Source organism: Macadamia integrifolia, chromosome 3 (assembly GCF_013358625.1).
Source record: "Macadamia integrifolia cultivar HAES 741 chromosome 3, SCU_Mint_v3, whole genome shotgun sequence".
Taxonomy (NCBI): domain Eukaryota; kingdom Viridiplantae; phylum Streptophyta; class Magnoliopsida; order Proteales; family Proteaceae; genus Macadamia; species Macadamia integrifolia.
Window position 1 is genome coordinate 9,201,101 of NC_056559.1, and position 8,262 is coordinate 9,209,362.

Sequence of the window (8,262 nt, forward strand, 5' to 3'; positions counted from 1 at the left end):
CAAGACTTCTAAAAAAAATGTACCCTATTTATAGGAGAAGGCGATGGAGAATGAACGGCTGGATCTTGTTGGAATCAACAATGAACAGAAGCAGTCTCTTCGCCTGGCCAAGGTGAAACAACGGCTCCGAGACACATGGCACATCAAGCTCATTTCATGCTGAGTGGATGGCGCACGATCAAAAAAGTCAATGGTATTTAATACTCTAGCTGTCTGAGCCGAACCATTAGAGCGGGGGGCTAGTGATGAGGGTGTTTCTCCCTAACCATGGCACGGGCAAGGAACGTCCTGACCAATGCTACACTGATACCTTATCTGGCCGTGGTGCCACCTCGGCCCTCCATCTGGCCATGTTGCTACCTCGGCCCTCCATCAGTCCGAGCTGCCACCTCAGCCCTCATTGGGCCGTGCTATCTCAGCCCTCCATCAGACTGAGCTACCACCTCGGCCCCCTATCAGGCCATGCTGCTACCTCAGTACTCCATCAGCCCGAGCTGCCACCATGGCCACTCATCTGGCCGTGCTACCACCTTGGCCTGACGTCAACAATAAGGTTCCCAGAAATGTGCTCTCATCCACTCCTACATTCAAAGAACATAATCCCTATTCACAAGGACATGACTCCATCCACTACACGTCACCAGAGACATCTATCCCTCACATGGTTGGCATTTTTGAGATAAGAGGGGAATATTCTCCTGGAAAATCCTAGGACCTAAAATATTTCCAAAATCACAGAGCCACTCCCCTCAAGGACTCTGCGCCTAAACAGGCTCTTCAAAAACGTCTCCCATTCTGCCTCCATCAGCAACCTATAAATATAATGGTAAGCCTCCATCATTGGGATCGATCACTTCTTTTACTGAAAAAGCTCTCTTGAACATCTGTTGTGGAAAGATCTGACTTAGGCATCGGAGAGTCCCCTGTCGGGTCAACCCGACTCTCCCCTGTCTTCTCTTTTGTGCAGGTCGGCTGGAGCACTAGGAACTACAGGGAAGATCATCTAGTCAATTTTTGCCACATCAGTAGGTATCAAGAATAAAAAGATAATTGCAGGAAGCTTGTGGCAGCCAAGCAGTGACGTAAATAGCCAAGCGGGTCTCATCATAAGTCATTGGCTTAGCCTGAAATCTTATCCTACTAGAGCATCAAGAATCCTTGAAGTCTTTGGTGCAAATCTCATAGGCCGGGGCTGGATTAAGCTAAATATTGATGGGTGTTCATTGGGAACCAGGAAGAGACTTCAGAGATTGCACAGGAAGAACCATTGGATCATTCAACTTCTTTCTTGGAAATCAGACAAATCACTGTGCTGACTTTCAAGCGCTCACTGAAGGTATAAAAATGGCAAGTAATATGGGAATGGACCCATTGTGGATTGAAATGGATTCATTAGTAGTTGTGATCTTGGTTCAATCCAAATCGATTCTATGGTATGCAATGCAGGATTGGTTAGCTTTGCAACCTTTGCTGAGCTCAAGAACATGAAAAATCACTCATTGTTACAAAGAGGCAAATCCAGTTGCTGATTTTCTAGCACAGGAAGCCCCCAATTTAGCTCTTTAGGATATAACATATTCTTTCCGACTCATATAAGAAAATAGATTGAGCATGATATTGCATCAAGACCAAGATATCGATTATGTTAGGAGATTCAATCTTCTTTTCAAATGGCAATGCCGAAGGTAGAGATTATTAAATCTATTCAAATATTTTCTAGCTGATAGTGTGAGTTTCTTGCTAATGACAATGTCAAAGGTGAAAAATCTCGCATCACTACATTTTTTCTTGATGTATATTCTGTTCTCTTTATTTTTAATACAGTTCGTGAATTTCTAACGAAAAAAATTAGAGGTTATAAAGTTGGTTTAGAATTATAAAGGTCTATTTATCCCAAAAAGATGATTACAATTATAAAACAAGACTCTTCAAGTCGTCAATGATTTGTTAACCATGTGCCCATCCTTGCCAAGGTTCAAGCCTTGTATCGGATCAACATCAGTCAATAAGAAAAAGGTCAAAAGAAACACATGCAGCTTGCAGGGTATTTACCAATTAAAGCCTAAAAGGTCCTGATGGGACAAATCACTTGTCTGTCACCTCGCAAATGTTATCACATTAGCCATCGAATCGGACTAGAGCGCAGACACAAACGTGAGAAAATCAGCAATTTCATTCGTCTGCATCGAATGGTTGGAAATTTTCTCTAATGCGTTTTCAAATGTTTTCAGCTGTCTGATGCGTATCGCATCTCATCACTCTGTGGTGACCGTGGACCCGATGCAAACCCCCTTTTTGGGGGGTCTTCGCACCAGAAAGCAGAGATTGATGACTAATAATTTTAAGGAAATGTATCATATAAATATCAAGCGAACCAAAATCCCTAGTATCAAATTCCCAAACTCAAAACCATGGAGATTACTATTCAAATACAAGCAATGGCAGTCTTTGTAGTCCTAATCTTACTCTACAGCCAATGGAAAGGAAAGGCCAACAGTGACAAAAACAAGGGAAGAATGGTCCCTGAACCATCCGGTGCCTTGCCAATTGTAGGTCACCTGCATTTGCTGGAAGGACAAGAGACGGTTGCACGAACCCTTGGTGCCATGGCCGACAAATACGGGCCGGCCTTTATGCTTCAGCTTGGTGTGCATCGTACCTTTGTGGTGAGTAGTTGGGAGATGATGAAGGATTGCTTCACTATCAATGATAGGGTTTTCGCCACACGCCCGCTCAGTGCAGTTGGGAAGCAGCTATACGATTATGCGATAATTGGGTTTGCACCTTACGGACCATACTGGCGTGAGATTAGAAAGATAGCCACAACTGAGCTCCTCTCCAAAACAAGGCTAGGGATGCTCAAGCATGTAAGGATCAATGAAATAGATGTACGCATCAAAGAGTTGTACTCTCTTTGGGCCAAGGGTAGTACTAGTACTACCCATCTTGTAAAGATAGAGATGAAGCAATGGTTTGAGCATCTAAGCTTTAATGTCATCACCAAAATAATTGCAGGCAAACGATACTTTGGGAACATTGATCCTAGATATGAAGATGAGGCCCTGCGATTCAGGAAAGCGATTGATGAGATAGCACATTTAAGTGGGGTGTTTGTCATCTCGGATGCACTCCCCTATCTCAAATGTTTCGACTTGGGAGGATATTTGAGATCTATGAAGTGTGTTGCAAAGGAAATAGACTCTCTAATAGGAAATTGGCTAAACGAACATCGTCACAAGGCACCATCTGGTAAGATGGAAGGTGAGCTATCAATCATTCATGATCATGGTGATTATTTGAAGTATGGTTACGATGGAGATACCATCATCAAGGCAACTGTATTGGTATGTTCCTTCTTCTTTATGGTTAAATCTATTTTTCCTTTTGACATTAAGAGCATTGTCCGAAAAGTCAGCTATATTGTTGGAAAATCAGGTATTTCGATTCTATTCTTTCTTAACAAGACTTGGTGACTGAACAAGTCAAACATTTTCTGGTGAATCATATTTGTTTTCATAATAAATATAAAGGAAGGAGAAGCCAAAAAGGCAGCATGGCCCTATGCCCAAACATAGATGGGGGTGGGGAAGGGGAATGATCGCCCCACCCTCGTGAAATGTGTAAATCCTGCCCCTATTGATACTTTTACTGATTCTTCCAATTGGTCTATGCTCTGGTGTAGGTAATGGCCATGCTGCATTTTATGCAACCCTCTCAGTAAATATAAATGAGTCTATTACCAAGCAAAAAATATATAAATAAATCATATGGAACATTTTATGCATGGGCTATGTACATACACAGTTGTGTCATTCAACTGTTGGATGGGGTAGGGAAAAACTGTAAGAACCCATCCCCCTCTATCCTATCCAACATTTGAAGGCATGACTACGATAAAACTTTTTGCCATAAACCATTAAGATTTTAAAAAAAATTGAAAAAAAAAAAAAATAGAATTATGAGTTTTAATTCTTCAAATTAGGCAGACAAGTTACAATACAAAATTATTGTTATATATCATAAGTATGGTCTGAGAATTCAAATAAGGGAGAGGTGAAATGATCAAACTCGTAGAATTTGGTTTATTTGGACAGAAAAACTGAGATTTTTGGTCTAGTTGGACAAAAATACTGAGGCACAAGCTATTTGAGAATTCTTAAAATGAATACTAGATTGTTTTATTTTCTATTTTTTTTAATTCAAATTCAAGGGTATATTAGTAATTACATAATAGACCCACATAGACCAACCCTCAGGCACATACTCCACTGAGCACTGCAAACCACTGAACCAAGGCCCAGGTATACAAATGAATTCTAAATTGATTTCAAATTCTGAGATAATAAAATCAGATGTTTTCATAATTTCAAAATGCATAATTGACTTAGAATGTTTTCCAAGATTGCATATCAGACCTTAAGTCTCGTCATCTCTTAACCAGTTTTCTTTCCGTTCTCTTCTTCACAATCTACAGTCTCTGATAGCAGCTGGCTCGAAATCTACATCAGTCACCCTGACCTGGGCCCTCTCCTTGTTACTAAACAACCGCCACGTATTAAAAAAAGCCCAATATGAGTTGGACAACCATGTTGGTAGAGACAGAAATGTGGACGAATCAGATGTAAAAAATCTGGTATAATTAAATGCAATTGTCAAGGAAACATTGCGTTTATACCCTGCCACACCCATAGGAATACCACATCAAGCTAGGGAAGACTGCCACGTGGGTGGATATTATGTTCCTAAAGACTCACAATTACTGGTGAACATTTGGAAATTGCATAGAGATCCTCGTATTTGGTTAGACCCTCACGATTTCAAACCAAAGAGATTTCTCACTACACATGATAATGTAGATGTGAGAGGCCAGAAATTTGAGTTCATTCCTTTCGGCTCTAGGGAGCGATCCTGCCCAGGTATCACATTCAACATGCAGATCCTACACTTAACACTGGCTCGTTTATTACATGGGTTTAATTTAGAGATCCCTTCATGTGAATCAGTAGACATGAGTGAAGGGTTAGGCCTTACCCTTCCCAAAACCACCCCTTTGGTAGCCCTGCTCTTCCCACGCCTTCCATCTAAGCTATATGAAATGTAATTGGAAGAGTACGTCAACACAAAGAAGTTGCTTGTAATTATTATTGTGATAATGGGAGGAGGTATAATCTATCAGTGTATGAGTTTCATGATTTATATATACAACGTATGTTTATGTATTTATTTAGGCTCAGGTTTGGTTCAACTCATATGTTGACCCATAAATTTGGGCCCATTTTTTTCAGAGATATTTTCAGAATGTTTTATTTTCATCCTTAATATTCCCAAAATGCCCCTAAGCTTGCCCCTATAATTATGTGATGAATTTCAACACCAATCTTCACAGACAACCAAACTCTATTAGATGTGGATCAGGTTCTTGTACGAGAATAGATCCATTTCTGTATGGGTTGATCTATACAGATGGAATCCACTACAGAGTTGGTTGTTTGATAGATTCTATCTGTCCAAATCAGCTCCTTACAAGAATAGATCTCGTACAACGACTTGATCCGCTCTCAACTCTATTTTAGTTTCCTTGGTCAGAATAAAAACCATATATCTAAAGCTCTACTCTAAGTGCCGAACCTCTACTTTCAAATTCCTTAAGTCTATATCGGTATTGAACCTCCATTCCCACCATTCCAAAGCCGACACCTATCCCGAACTTTCGTTCCCAAAGTTCCAAAGCCGATACCAGTGTCAAACCTTTGTTCCCACAGCTCTAAAGCTCGTACTGGTTCTGAACCTCCATATCAATTCCGTACCACCATTGTCAACCTTCCAACTCAAGTAATTCTTCCAATCTTAGTAGGCATAATGTAGACATCATTTATAACCATGTGTAGGATTTAATAGAACTAAACCACCTTGAAGTTGTAATACAAGTTGTAACAGAACACGTGTACTGTGTACTTGTCCACTTGTGTCAAGATCCTTATTATGTATAAATATGTAACTCCTGACCTTGATTAAACATATGAGAAAAGGTATTCTTTCATGGTATCAAGAAGCCTTTCTGCTCTAGCGAGCTCTTCTCCTCTGTATTTCAGATCTTGATCTGGGTTCTTGATTCGGGTCTGCCTTTTCTTTGCTCGGATCTCTATTTCAGATATGGTCTTTCTGATCTTCATCTCAGACCTTCGTTGTGGTCTCAGATTTTTGTTTCTTGACTTTCAGATCTGGTTTCTTGGTCTTCATATCTGGTTTCTTATTTCTTGTTTCTGGTTTCTGATCTTGGATCTTGGATCTTGGAACAGCTATGGCATCTCCTGCAACTTTGATCACTGATGACTCACCTTCCGCATTTGTTGCTCCGAATGTCACGCCTCAACTATCGCTCAAGCTCAATTCCAGCAATTATATTCTATGAAGAACTCAATTTGTTCCTTTGCTTCGAGGATATAATTTGCTTGGCTACGTTACTAGCTCATTTCCACGACCTTCTGGAGATGGCTCTGCAACTCTAACCTCTGAGCTTTGGGAGCGTTAAGATCAGTTGATCCTAAGTTGGATCATCTCCTCCCTTTCTAAAGTTGTTGTTCCTCACATTGCCAGTGCTTCCACTTCTCACGAAGCTTGGACAATCTTGGCTCAAGTTTTTGCCCCTTCGTCGTGCACCAGAGTCTTAGATCTCAAAGATCGGCTCTCACACCTACTGAAGAACTCTAATTCTGTAACAGATTACTTGTTTTCGGTTCTCTCTGTTGCCGACACACTTGCGGCAATTGATCACCCTGTGTCGGATGAGGATCTTGTTCTTGCTATACTCCGTGGATTGGGAGCTGACTACCGTGACTTTGCCACATCAATCTGACTTCGTGCTGCCTTTGTTTCTTTTACAGAGTTATCTGGTCTACTCATTAGTCATGAAAGCTTTCTGCGTTCGATTTCTCTTGATGGATCTAGCTTGATTACTACGGCAAATGTTGCAACGGTTGGATCCTCCAACAGAACACGTGGTTCTCTGAACAACCGTGGCTCTCATAATCGTAGGGCTTATTAGAATCGCAATGGATGTCAAAACCGTAGAGGATATCAGAATCAAAATCGTGGTTCCTATCAGAATCAAAATCAATCTCCAAATTAGAATCGCTTCTCTGGTTCTCCAAACCAAAACCAGAACTTTGGTTTTAAGAATCAAAAAAGTCATGGAAATGCCTCCAACAATGGTCCACGACAAGGTTATGGTTACAATAATCCCATGGGAAATTCATTGGCCAATGAGTGTCCTACCTTACCTACCTTTCTGAATCATCCAAGATCCTCCTGTCAAATTTGCAACACACCAGGACATCTTGCCTCACACTGTCCACAACGTTTTTAATCACGCATTTGTTGGTATGAGTTCTTCTACTTTTCCACCCTCTTCATCTTGGCTTCATGACTCTGGTTCTAACAGTCATTTGACTATAGATGTTAGCAATTTGGCTCTTAGTTCACCCTATTCTGGTTCTGAGCAGATCATAGTAGGCAATGGACAAGGTTTGCCCATCACTTATATTGGCACCTCTGTTGGGTCCCGATTGACACTGAGAGGGGGGTGAATCAGTGTGCCAAATATTTTTTCATTTTTTAGCTGTACCCCTGATGTGGCAATCACTATTTACACTTCAATAGCACAGTCTACTGATGCTGCCCAGAGCTGCTATGTATACTATTGACCATTCTTACTATTGCAGAGAACTTACTCACATAACTTGTATTGCTGTCCAGAGCTGTCTCATAAACCTCACACGGTAATCACTGTCACATACATACACAGTCGTATGCACATCCACACTTCACCACCAAGTGCTCAGGTCTACCAGATGTACACACCCATTCTGCAGCCAAACACTCCAATCCACAATACAAATACGAGCATATACATCCACAACACAAGAAATACGTGCTTCGGCCAGTTGCCTACATGCATGGAGTAATGCCCACTATCGGGCTCAGTATTTACTCAATACTAATTATGACTGCATCCACAGCCAAGGGAACAGATTCCCAGTTTCCACCAATGACATACAATGGTTAGGTCTTCACCCTAGTTTTCTCAAAATGATATGAGAGGCCGCACCCACGGCAAATAGGTTTAGGTAGTTGTAACTACCAAGGAACACATAGCCCTTGTGTCCAGCACCCACTGAACAAAAAAAAAATAAAGTTGGGCTTATAACAATGCCCTATAGTGAAGCACTCATACATGCAAATTTCCCCCAAATAGACTACAAC

General features: G+C 41.1%; 1 pseudogene; it reads left to right on the forward strand.

The window, feature by feature from the left end:
- The first annotated feature begins 2,411 nt into the window (after window positions 1–2,411).
- On the forward strand, window positions 2,412–6,856 carry LOC122074140 (annotated as a pseudogene).
- Window positions 6,857–8,262: the final 1,406 nt, after the last annotated feature.